Genomic DNA, 12,537 nt, shown 5'->3' on the forward strand with positions numbered 1-12,537 from the left:
CATTTTATAGATGAGAACATCAAGGCATAGAGAGGTTAGATAACTATCCAAGGTCACTCTGCTAATTAGGGTTAGAATTTGGGTTTTAAGCACAAGCACATGAACTTCAACAATTTGCCACTAATCTCTACACCACCCTGACATACTCTATGATGAGGCCAAGTTGCTCTATCCTGAGTAGAGAATTTGTCAGGTGGGTATATTCCAGTTTGACGCGCCATTGTTAGCAGGCGTATATGCCACTGAGTTCTTCCTTAAACACTCTTGTCTATTCTGTTGCCAAGTGGCTTGTTTTTGATGGATTTGTCATGTTGATTATCTTTAGTAAGCTCTTGGAACAAACTATAACTTAAATACAATGTTCACTTAACACACTGAGTTTTATAAGAATTATTCTCCACATTCTACTTTTCACTAAAAGCAGAGCATACTCTATTATCATTAAGATACCGCCATCTAATATACAGTCAGGGAGGAGGTAGTGATTTTCTCTAATTATCATTTTCATGTTCTAAGCATAATAGCCATGGACAGCACTTGTCAGATGCCATTCTTCACTTTGATGATGGCCTGTGACAAAGAGAGACTAGTCATGAACCAAACAGAAACACAAGATGGATCCCAAGACAAGAGGAAAATTAACTGAGGTAGAGGCTGAGCATGATGTAATAAGGCTTCAAGTGAACCATGCTTTGGCTACTTTCTTGCTGTGTCACCTTGGGAAAAATCACTTAGCCTGCCTGAAACTCAGTTTGCTCATCTTTAAAATGGGAGTAAGTGTTCCCTACTTTGTCAGGGTCTTTTGAGAATTCAGTGTAATCAGTTCTATGGAAAACTGCTATGGAGAGCAGGAGCTACAAACCCAGACGTCTATATGGTCCAGGCAGACCTGTGAATGAGCGATGCTGTCCTAACATAGCACAATGGAGAGTGGATATTTATAATAGATAAAGCATTAGATTGATAAGATATGGATGAGTATTACTCAGTGGATGGTAGGTCAGAGCAAGGAGGGCTTTATGGCCAAATAAGATTGGATGATAGTGATGCATTCCACTCCCCCCTTTTGTAGATTCATAAAACACACTGGTATATTAAAGGCTCTGAGAAGTCCTGTAGTAAATAAACCAATTTTGCCAGTTGAACCTATCATTTGACAAATATCTTTGAAAATGAAACCATTTTAACCTCTCCATGGAATGAAAGTTCTCTGAAATACCTTTTGGAAATCTATTCCTTGGAGTTTCAAATGAGAAAACTGAAAGAGCAGCAGACAGATGCACCCCAAGGTGCACAGCGTTTATTTCTAGGCTCCATAGAAAAACTCAAGTCTCCGGAATTCTGGCCCACTATGGCTTCTACCTGTGCACCCCAAGGCATATGCCAAGTACTTCTCTCAGTTTGCAGCTGCATGGAATTTCATCTTTTTGCATTGGTGATGTAGTCACTGCAGTACTGGTTGTGGATAGAGCATGTGAAGTGTGGAGCAAGTTTTGAAGAGATCAAGCTACTGGAAAGTAGGAATATTGAAGTCCTGATTTCAGAGCTCATATAGGAGGTTTTAAATCATGAATTGCACTACGTGTACCAAGTCATCACCCAGGCTAAGATGTCTGAATTCTTCCAGTCACAGAAAGGAACCAAATGGATTTTGACAATGAAAAAATGCACGCCACACTTAAATCAACAACCTAATTAAGACTTGTAGCTATATTGTGGGCTCTGGTCTCAGTTATTGTACCCTTTCCCTTTGGAGGAAGTGCCTTGAGCCATTGACTTCTCCCAGTTGAGTGGGTAATAGACCCCTGACATATCTTATTTCTGGCAATTGCCCTGGACATAATTCTTTGTTTACAGCATTGCTGTAGAAAACTTGATGAATACTTAGAAGAAAATACAATTAGGACCTAAGGACCCAGTTAAAATCAACTTAGTAGAATATAGACATTGCTTTGTGTAGAGCTGGAAAAAATAGCCACAAGAGAAAGTGGCTTTAACATACACCCAGAGAAACTATATATTACACACATAATATGTAAGAGGCAATTATGGCCTAGTAATCTGCAGTGTATCACTACCTAGCAATCAGATTGACATATTCTAATGAGACCCATGTTGTTTGTAATCAGACTGGCATTGCTTATTCAGATCTCTATTCCATAAGATGCACTTTTAAATGGCTCAGATTGCACCAGATGCTATAAGAAATAGCATTCCATTTTATTCCATTACCAGCATTTTTCCCTCTTCCAATTAGCATAATTTAAAATCAGCCTAAGGCAAATGTAAGGGACTAAAAAGTTGCAAAGAAGTTCAAGAAATACTCGATAGCAAAAGGCAAGAAGACACTCATGTACAACAATTTTTTAAGTGGGCAAGAGAACATTGCAATTAATAGAGTTCTTATTCTTTAAATTGCTCAGAATTTATTTCTGTGACTTACTGAAATATTAGAATCTCTCAAGGGGCTAATTGCCCCTAAGTTCTTCTTGCTTAGGCATTATCTTGTGGCTGACATAATAGAATCACCACCTCATTTACCATTCCGTTAAGGTTTAATTGAGTTCGTCTCCCCCTGCCCCTTCAAAATGTACAGGAACTTACAGAATCAAAACAAATTGTCTTTTGTAAAATGAGAAGATCCTCATATATTGCCTCTTCATAAGTTAGGTCCTGAATGTTTGTAAAATATCTGAAGTTAAAAACCTGAGCTAACATAATAAGCATTTTTCCCTGATGCAAACTGCAATGATGCTAGAAATAGTGCTTGCTTTTAAAGTAAGGATTGGCATCTGACATTAAGAGACGAATTTGCCAATAATTCTCATTCCCAATATTTTTGAGTTATCCTCACAATAAGGCATAAACTCCCTAGGCTGTGTCTTGAGGTTTTGCTGGTAACTCAGCCTGCATTCATTCCCCCTTGGTTTTCTTCTTGACAGCACCTAACAGATTTTGAGGGCCCATGTTCTCTCTTCAGGTGATTTGAATGGGATTGACCCATTTTGAGCTATAAAGTTATATTACTGGGTCTGAACCATAGTAAACCCTTGACACAGTGACTGGTTCCGAGGTGGTTCAATCAGAGTGGAAGTGACGTCTCGTTTTCCATGGTGTGGGAAGCAATCTTTCTTGCACAATACATTTTTGTTCATCCACATATGAGCAAAAGACACCATTTCTTCTGGCAGCCATTTTGGCATGAGAAAAATGCTCTTCATCCTCAGGAGGAAGGTGGTGTGACAGTGAAGAGAATCTCAGAGAAACAGCTGGACCCAATGGAGTACTAGAGCCAGCCTGTACCACCTCATCAGAGCTGACTTACATTTTCAGAAATCTTGTGAGCCCATTAAGGTTATCTTGGTTGCTTGAAATTGGCCATGGTGGGCGTATTTACACCACAGAAATCTGCAAAAGCTAAAAAATCAGAGCTGCTGCTTCTTTTTCTCCTTTTTCTTTCTCATTCTCTTTTTTCCTCTCTCCTCCTCCTCCTCTGTCTCTCCTTCTCCTCCTCCCTCCCTCCTCTGAACTGGGTTATTAAACATTTACCAGCTTAACTCAGGGTGTGCCTCTGGTTGAGCCCTGCCTGAATCTTGGCTTACTCCTTTATTTTTCATTTTAGAAGCCCAAAAACTATTGGTTAAGTCAGTTTGACTGAGATTTTCTGTTACTATTAAACGAGAGCATATCCACCCACGGCCTACAAGTTTCTCCAGGGTAACAAGAGCTAACATTCATGGAGCCTTCACCAAGGACCAAGAACTGTGTTAAGTACTAATTCACTTTAGGTTGAACAAACCATTCATCTGTATGAAGAAGGTACTTTTATAATTCCTAACTCACAGATGAAGAAACTAAGCTATAGAGTAAAAGCATCATTTATTCAAGCTTCAAAGAAACCTACTTACAGTTTTCCAAATGCACCAGGCCTTTTCATACCTCAGGGCTTAACCTGTGCTCTTTACTCTTTGCATAGAACATACCTACCTGGTAAATGCCTCCTCACCGTTCAGGATCTGGAGTCAGGGCCTCATGGAGGTTTTCTTCCTCCTCTTAGTGTGGGCTGGGTAACTACTCACATTATCCTGTGCTTACTTTATTTACAGTGATGTTAACAATGTAGAGTTACTAATGCTTTCATTGTTGGTTTTCCCATTAGACTTTAAGACCAAAAAAAGCAGGGACCTTATCTTTTCTTTGTCTATATCTTCATGCCTAGGACGATAGCTGCCACACAGTAGCCACTCAAGCAATGCTGGCTGAATTACTTGAATGAATGAATCCTTGTGATTTGTTTTTACTGCATTGAAATTCAAGGAAGGAAAAAATACTATCATTAGCACATATTCTTAGCACATATTCTTATATTAAATAAATGAATCATCATAAAAGTATCAAAATTCCTTGTCTTCCCTCTTCATTTCCTTCCTCATCTTCAGCATAACCATCTTCCCCATCATCATGCATTTGCCTAGGTAGGAGGCAGATGGAAGAATGTGTTAATATTAGAAAGGTCATTGGCTTTGGTGTCTAACAGATCAGGCACAAGCTCTAGTTCCCGTTACTGGCTAGGTCATTTTAGGAAAATTTCTTCATTTCCTCATATGTAAAATGAGGATAGTGTCTAACATTTCAGTTTGCTGTGTGAAAGTAAACAGTTGGCAAGTAGTCAAGGGCATGGCATAGATACCAAAGAAATGATAGTTCTTTATCTTCATGTCCTGCAAACTTAGCCACATTCTGTTTTTTCTGAGGACTGCCAACTAAGATTTAGTGTTTGATCTCCACTTACTTAGTTTGGATAAATTACTTATAAATTATAAGTAATTATAAATTGCTACTACTGTTCTTTATATCCTACTAATCCCAATAATAATTAACAACAATAGCCACAAATATTATTAATACTATATGCCATTGGGGATTGGAGGTTTAAAAAAATGCTTTAAGCTAAAATCTGGCCAGGCCTGGTGACTCATACCTGTAATCCCAGGGCACTGGGAGGCCAAGGCACAAGGATTACTTGAGGCCAGGAGTTGGAAACCAGCTTGGGCAACATAGTGAGACTCCTGTCTCTACAAAAAATTAAAAAATTAGCCAGGTCCAGTGGTACACACCTGTGGTTCTAGCTACTCAGGAGGCTGAGGCAGGAGGATTGCCTGAGCCTAGGAGTTTGAGGCTGCAGTGAGATGTTATCATTGCCACTGCACTCCAGTCTGGGAGACAGAGTAAGACCCTGTCTCTAAAAAGAAAAAGAAAAAAAGAAAAAGAAAATGCTGAAACTCTATCACTTATGGGTTTATAAGAAGTTTATGATTTTTAGGGTCAGGTTATGATTTGTCTTTGGATCCCTTCCGTTTTTTTTTTCTATTAGATCCTGTGCATGTGCACATGTTTGTGCATGGAGGTATGTGTGTGCAAGTGTATGTGTGTGCAAGACTGGGCCTTTTTTCCTAGGAGGTCAAAATGTGAGATCAGACCACGACAAGGTAATGTCTACCTTGTTATGATTTTGTATTTCATACAGAAATAAAAACTTTGGGGAAATTAAAAATAAAAACTGGGCTGGTCTTAGTGACTTGGACTGAGCTACTCTTGTCCTACATGAGGTGTTATTTAATATTGAGTAAACCAGACTTTGGGAAATATGTGTTGACTCTTACAAATGTCATGTTTGAGCCATTGGGCCAGACTATAAGCAATGGGTTGTGATTGTGCCCTGAATGGAAGACAAATCACTGTCAATCAACCTTAGAAGGAGGAGGTCCCAGGACTGTACAGGAGCTGGCCCTTGGATGGCTGGAGAGAAGGATAATTTTCTTCTATGGTGCCCCAGGTAGGGAAGCAAAGTTAGTCCTGGATTCCAGGTGTGGGAGGGTTTGGAGTATTTCTAGTGTTCAGTTAACGGCCCCTGCACAAGGAGGCAGGCAGAGAGATAAGCAGGATGCTGACCTAGTAAGGAGAACTCAGGAAGAATTTGGGCATCCGGGATAGTAGCAGTTTTAAGTTACTCTCTGAATCCCTAAACCTCAGTTAAGTTTGGAGTAAACCACAACCTTCCTCATCCTTTCCCAATTGTGATTTGGGAAATTGGATTGAGCAGCAAGCTCATGATAAGACCAAGAAGACAGAGGGAACTGTTCTAAAAAATAGCTGCCCAGAACAGCAATGCTATCGTGATGACAGTCTGCAGCATAGGGGAGCCCAAGGGGTGAACCTGACAGATTTGTTTTGCACTACCTGGGAGGCAGGATGCTGGGAAACTCTCAGAAAACTTTGAGGAGGCTATTTGCCAGAAGTTGTCTGGACAGATTTCAGAAGATAATAGTCTGGACATGAAAAGAAAATAGAACATTATTTTGTAGCCATAGGCAGGTGAGTTTGGCCACTTATGGGTTACAATAGATATCTTATCTTATTTAATTCTTACAAAAACCAGATTGCAAGTATTAATGCTCCTATCTTATAGATTCAGAAAATGAGAGTTAAATAGATTGATCATTGCCCAAATTTTAACTGCTGTAAAATCACTGTGCTGAGATTTGTGCCATATTGTCCGCTACCAAATATGATGCACGTTCTATAATAGCAAGCTGTCTCTTAAAGCATGGTGTGTACAGAAATGGAGAGGAATGTGATCTACTGGTTAATTTCCTGTGGAGTTTCCACAAAGTAGACCAGAGAAAGTATTGCTTTTCGTATGTTTCAGCAGTTCTGTTGGTATAAGTTGCCTATCATTATTGTTATCTGTCCAAATGTTTTAATAGAGGAGTGGGATGTACAGAAAATTTGTGTTTTCATGAGAACTAGTAACATTTTACATCTTAAGTAAGACTTTTAATTCTCTGGTCGATAGCCTGAAATTGATTTTCCCCCAGCTGTAGACTGATGTGATAGAAAATCTACTTAGTGTAATAGGCACTCTCTGTTTGATGGTATTAAGGAATAATATTGCACAGTTTAGAAGACACTGGATCTGGCCCGAACTCTGCCACACAGAGCTTTGTGCGTGTGAGTATGTCACACATGATTCGTTATTCTAAATCCAGGGTTTGGGCTTTGTAGTCTCTAGTATCTTTCAGCTCTAAGGTTGAAGGTATGCTTTAAATGCCTTGGTTCCTAGGTATGAGTTTCTGAAAGCAAGAATGTTTATACACATAGACAGAAATGAAAGGCAACATTGACATTTAGCAGACACACACTGATACTGCTGTAGCAGTGGTTACAATATTTAATACTTCCATGCTAGTTGGTAAATGGCTGCTGTCTGGAAGCATCCTGAGTGGCCCCCGTCACCCTGGCTGTCCTATCCCCTAGTGTGGCCCCATAATCACTCAGTCATGGTATTTAGTAGAAGTTTGACATTTTTGAGAGGTTTAAAACTATTGTCACACATATAAAGCAACAATACTCCTGAGCAGAGACTTGGGCCATAAATAAAGAGATTAAGAATAGAAGAGAGAGAGAGAAGAAAAAAGAGGAGAGGCAGAGAGGAGACAGCAATGGCTACCACTGAAAAGCAATGAGGGCAACAGGAAAACTTAACACATACTAGACACAGAAAGTCTAGTGTCATTCTGTGACTTTTCTCTTTTTTTTCTTTGTTCCTTTTTCTTTTTCTTCTTTTTGTTTTTCATCCAAGAGTTAAAGGAAAGAAAGTTCTGTTTTCAGATTCTTCCTGAATCTTTTTTACCTAAGATGGTCAACAGGACAGAGTTTTGAATAGGTAGACATCTTTCATTAAGAAATTAGACTACCAGTGAAGAATGCCATTGGTATTTTGATAGGGATTGCATTGACCCTGTGTCTGATTGCTTTGGGTAGCATAGACATTTTAACAATATTTATTCTTCCAATTCATAAATATGGGATTTCTTTCTATTTTTTTTGTGTGTGTGTCTTCTTCAATTTCTTTCACTAGTGTTTTATAATTTTCCTTGTGGAGAGCTATCACGTCACAAAAATAGAAAAAACAGTCCTAAACTCTATATGGAACTATGAAAGACCCCAAATAGCTAAAGCACTCCAGAGCAAAAAGAACAAAGCTGGAGGCATCACACCACCTGATTTCCAATTATATACAAAGCTTTAATGACCTAAACAGCATGGTGCCAGAATAAAAACAAACACATAGACCAATGGAACAGAATAGAAAAACCAGAAATAAATCCACACACTTACAACCAACTCATTTTCAACAAAGTCACCAAGAGCATATTATACAATAAAGAAATGACAGTCTCTTTACTATTAATAAATGGTGCTGGAAAAACTGATATCTATAGGCAGAAGAATGAAACTAGATCCTTATCTTTCACATACAAAAATAAACACAAAATAGATTTCAGACTTAAATATAAGATGTAAAACTATGAAACTACTAAAAGAAAACACAGGAAAAACATTACAGGATATCAGTCTGAGCAAAGATTTTTTGGGCAAGACTTCAAAAGCACAAACAACTAAAGCAAAGATAGATGAATGACATTACATGAAGCTAAAAAGCTTCTGCACAATAGAGGAAACCAGCAACACAGTGAAGAGACAACCTACAGAATAGGAGAAAATATTTGCAGACTATCCATCCAACAAGGGATTAATAACAAGGATATATAAGGAACTCAAACAACTTAATCAAAAAAAAAAGAGCCAAATAATTTGGTTAAAGAATGAGCAAAAGATCTGCATAGACTTTTCTCAAAAGAATACATACAAATGGCCAACGGGTATATGGAAAACTACTCAATATCACTAATCATAAGGAAATGCAAATCCAGTCCACAAGGAGATGTCATCTCACCCCAGTAAGAATGGCTACTACCAAAAAGACAAAAGAAAACAAATGCAGGTGAGGATGGAGAGAAAGGGGAACATCTGTCCGCTATTGGTGGGAATGTAAATTACTGTAGGCACTATGGAAAACAGCATGGAAATTCCTCAAAAAACTAAAAATAGAACTACCACATGATCCAACAATCCCACTGCTGGGTGTATATCCAAAATAAAGGACATTACTATTTCAAAGAGGTATCTGCACTTCTATATTTACTGCAGCACTATTCACAATAGCCAAGATATGGTATCAACCTAATTGTCCATCAATGGATGGATAGATAAAGAAAATATGGCATATATACACAATTGAATATCATTCAGCCATAAAAAAGAATAAAATCCTGTCATTTGCAGCTACATGGATGGAAGTGGAGGCCATTATCTTAAGTGAAATGAGCAAGGCACAGAAAGACAAACATCACATGTTCTCACTCCTATGTTGGCCCTAGGAAAGTGAATCTCATGGAGGTAGAGAGTAGAATGGTGGTTGCCAGAGTAGGGAAGGGAGGGGGAGGAGAAGATGAAAAAAGGTTAAGGGGTACAAAAATACGGTTAGATAGAAAACGAGATGTAAACAAACACAAATGACGGGCTTGCCGAGCACTTTTGTACCATATGGCTTATTGTCATTCATCTGTATGACTATTGTATATTTTATGAAAAAAATTAGACTTCCAGTGCTTGGGTAAGGGAAACACAGAAAAAGAAAGCATCGCTAGTGCCACTGAAGGAACTCAAAGTGACCAAAAATGAACAAAATATTCAGTGGTGCTTTGGACAGTGAAGAGAATGAGGCACTCACAGTGCAAGGTCTTTTACTGATCTGCAGATAGTGCTCCTTGCGAAAAGTAATCTAATAATCTTCTATTCCATTTAAGGACTATAGGAGCTTGTACACTTCTAGACATTTAAAGTGATTTGCCCAATGACCCTTCAAGCCCTTCTGATCTGAGCATTGTTACTACTCTTGCTTGATGGGTATTTAGGTGGACTGAATTCGAGTGAGATCTTGGAGGCTAATATATGATAAGCTCTGCTGGCATGTGGTATTCTTTCTCACAAGTCAGGCACATTGTCCAAAAAGGTCCCCCCAAATTACAAGACGCATGGCCCCTAGTTTTCATTTTTCTGATTGACGTAAGTTTGGGAAAGCTCTCTGAAGTTTTTTGAGGCTCTATTGCTATTCTTGACAGAGTTTTGTAGTTGATTGCTTTGAAGCCCACTTATCTTCCCCTACTGATTGAAGATGTCGCTGATGTGCTTTTTTTAATTAGTTTGTGAAGTGGGTGGAGTTGGAGCAAAGTCAATTCCATTTTGCTAAAATCCAATCAATGCTAGTTGACTGAACGACTTTAGTTTATTTAGTTGATTGACCCTGGACTTCTTCAGAAGTTGTTTTCTCTTATTTTCAATTTTGATGATTAAAAAATGATTTAATTACAGAAGTCACTTCTATGTTGCTTAATATGTTTGCATGAAATTCTACTCTACTTTTCTGCCTTACGTGTAACTCATAAAGCACACAATACAGTTTTACTGAATTCAATAATGTTTGCTGTTCCAAACTATAAATGAGACAACACAATTTTCTCTTCTGACTTTTCATTTCCCTTGCTGTGCAGACACGTATTTAGAGAAAGAAAAGATTGCCCAAACCTTTGCAAAAATATTTACAGTGTGCTAACTTTTGTTGCGATTTACTTCAGAATTTTTATGATGCAGTATTTTGCAAATCCTTTCACTGGTTAAACTTTCCTTGTTGAAGTAATGAATAGAAAAATGGTGGTTCCCACTTTTTTGAAGAAGAATTATTGTGACTGCCTGCCTGGGCATCAAGCTGAAATGCTTACAAAACCATTTCACATCCCAAACAACAACCAACCAAATTTTGTTTCTGTCAAAATAATAGAAACAAATGGCTCCAAAGCAGAAATGCTGCTAGTAAACATTTTCATCAGAATCAAGCACTGTGGCTATTAAAATTCATCCAAATTAAATGTTTATTTCTGAAACAAATGCCTTCTTTGTAAAATATTTGCCAGCGAAGATACCACTAACCTTGCAGGGTGAGTTCACTTACGTGAAAGACTTGTGATTCATAGGAGCCTAATTAAATAGAGAAAACTTTAGTAAGCCTCTGTCTAAAAGAAAATATTAAGCCTGCATTTTTAAGGTGGTAGTGAAAATTTGTTCCTAAGCTTTATTTTCAAAGGCCTTTTTTTTTTTTTTTTTTTTTGAGACAGAGTCTCTCTCTGTTGCACAGGCTGGAGTGCAGTGGAATCATTATAGCTCACTGCAGCCTTGAACTCCTGGGCTCAGTCGATCCTCCTGCCACAGCCTCCTAAGTAGCTGAGACTAAAGGTGCATGCCACCACACCAGGCTAATTTTTCTGTTTTTTTGTAGAAACAGCTTCTCACTATGTTGGTCAGGCTGCACTTGAACTAGTGGTTTCAAGCCAGCTAAACCCACTTCAGCCTCCCAAAGTGTTGGAATTACAGGCGTGAGCCACTTACTGTGCCCGGCCCAAAAGCCATTATTAAGAAATTCCACAAGATGACTCAAGGGGAACATGGGCTGGTCACTATTTGTCAAATGCACCAAGATATCATAGGTGAGTCCCAAACTGGATTCAGGGCCTTGTTTCATTTTGATTGGTTTGGTCCTGGAGTGTCTGAGGAACACAGAGGGAATAGCAAAGCACTGGAGTAGAGGGACTGGTGTCAGCCCCCGGGCTTAATCTGTGGGACTGATTTTGAGATCAGAGAAGAGACTATAAGCCAGCAATTGCCACATAAAAACTGCATACAAACCACCCTAAAACAACAATAAGCATTTATTTCTCTCTCATATACCTATGGGTTGGTTGGGGTTCAGGTGATGTAGCCTGGGTTTGTCTGGCTTAGTTCTGCAGCTTTAGTCCAGGTGCACACCATTTATCTCTTATCCACCTTGGACCAGATGCTACGTGCAGGATGTTCTTCTCATGGCAAAAGTAGAAGAGCAATGGACCGAGCTAAACCAAGCATGCACATTTCAAGCTCCCATGTAGGTCATACAAACCAACATCCTATTGATGAAAATAATTCAACAGTCAAGCTCAGGATCAAGGTGCAGGGAGGCACATTCCACCCACCATGGGGTCAAAGCAAGTCACATGGCTAAGACCAACATCAATGGGAAAGGTCATATTCTCCTGTCCTGAGGGAGGGAGAAAGGAGTAAATACTTCCTAAACAATATTATAATCTACCACAAGTGATAAAGGCACAAAGAAAGTACATGTCGTCATGAGTTTCAGAGTCCAAATAGTAGACCCATGGACCATAGTTCAGCTTTGGCATTCTCAGGGTTTGGAGTAGCCACCAGTGGGGAACTGACAAGCACCGTGGAACACTCTGCCAAGAGTTAGTGGTCAGGTGCCTGATGAGGTGCCGGATCTGTGGAGTGAGGGTATGGTTGTTGCTGAGCACAAGATGCTACTGCACCAGATGCTACTACCCTTGGGGACCTAAGAAATACCTGGGGAAGACTTTGAAAGGTGTTCAGCTCCTGAACAAACAGGAGAACTAATACAGAGTAATTTGTATCCGTAGGCTTTGGACATTATTGTTTCTAAAATGAAGCAGGAGATTGGATGCAGTTTCTAGACATTTTAAAAATAAAGCTTCAAATGAATTGTACATCCACGTTGTGATGAGGAAA

The sequence above is a fragment of the Lemur catta genome, chromosome 8 (genome assembly GCF_020740605.2).
Source record: "Lemur catta isolate mLemCat1 chromosome 8, mLemCat1.pri, whole genome shotgun sequence".
In the NCBI taxonomy this organism is placed as follows: Eukaryota; Metazoa; Chordata; class Mammalia; order Primates; family Lemuridae; genus Lemur; species Lemur catta.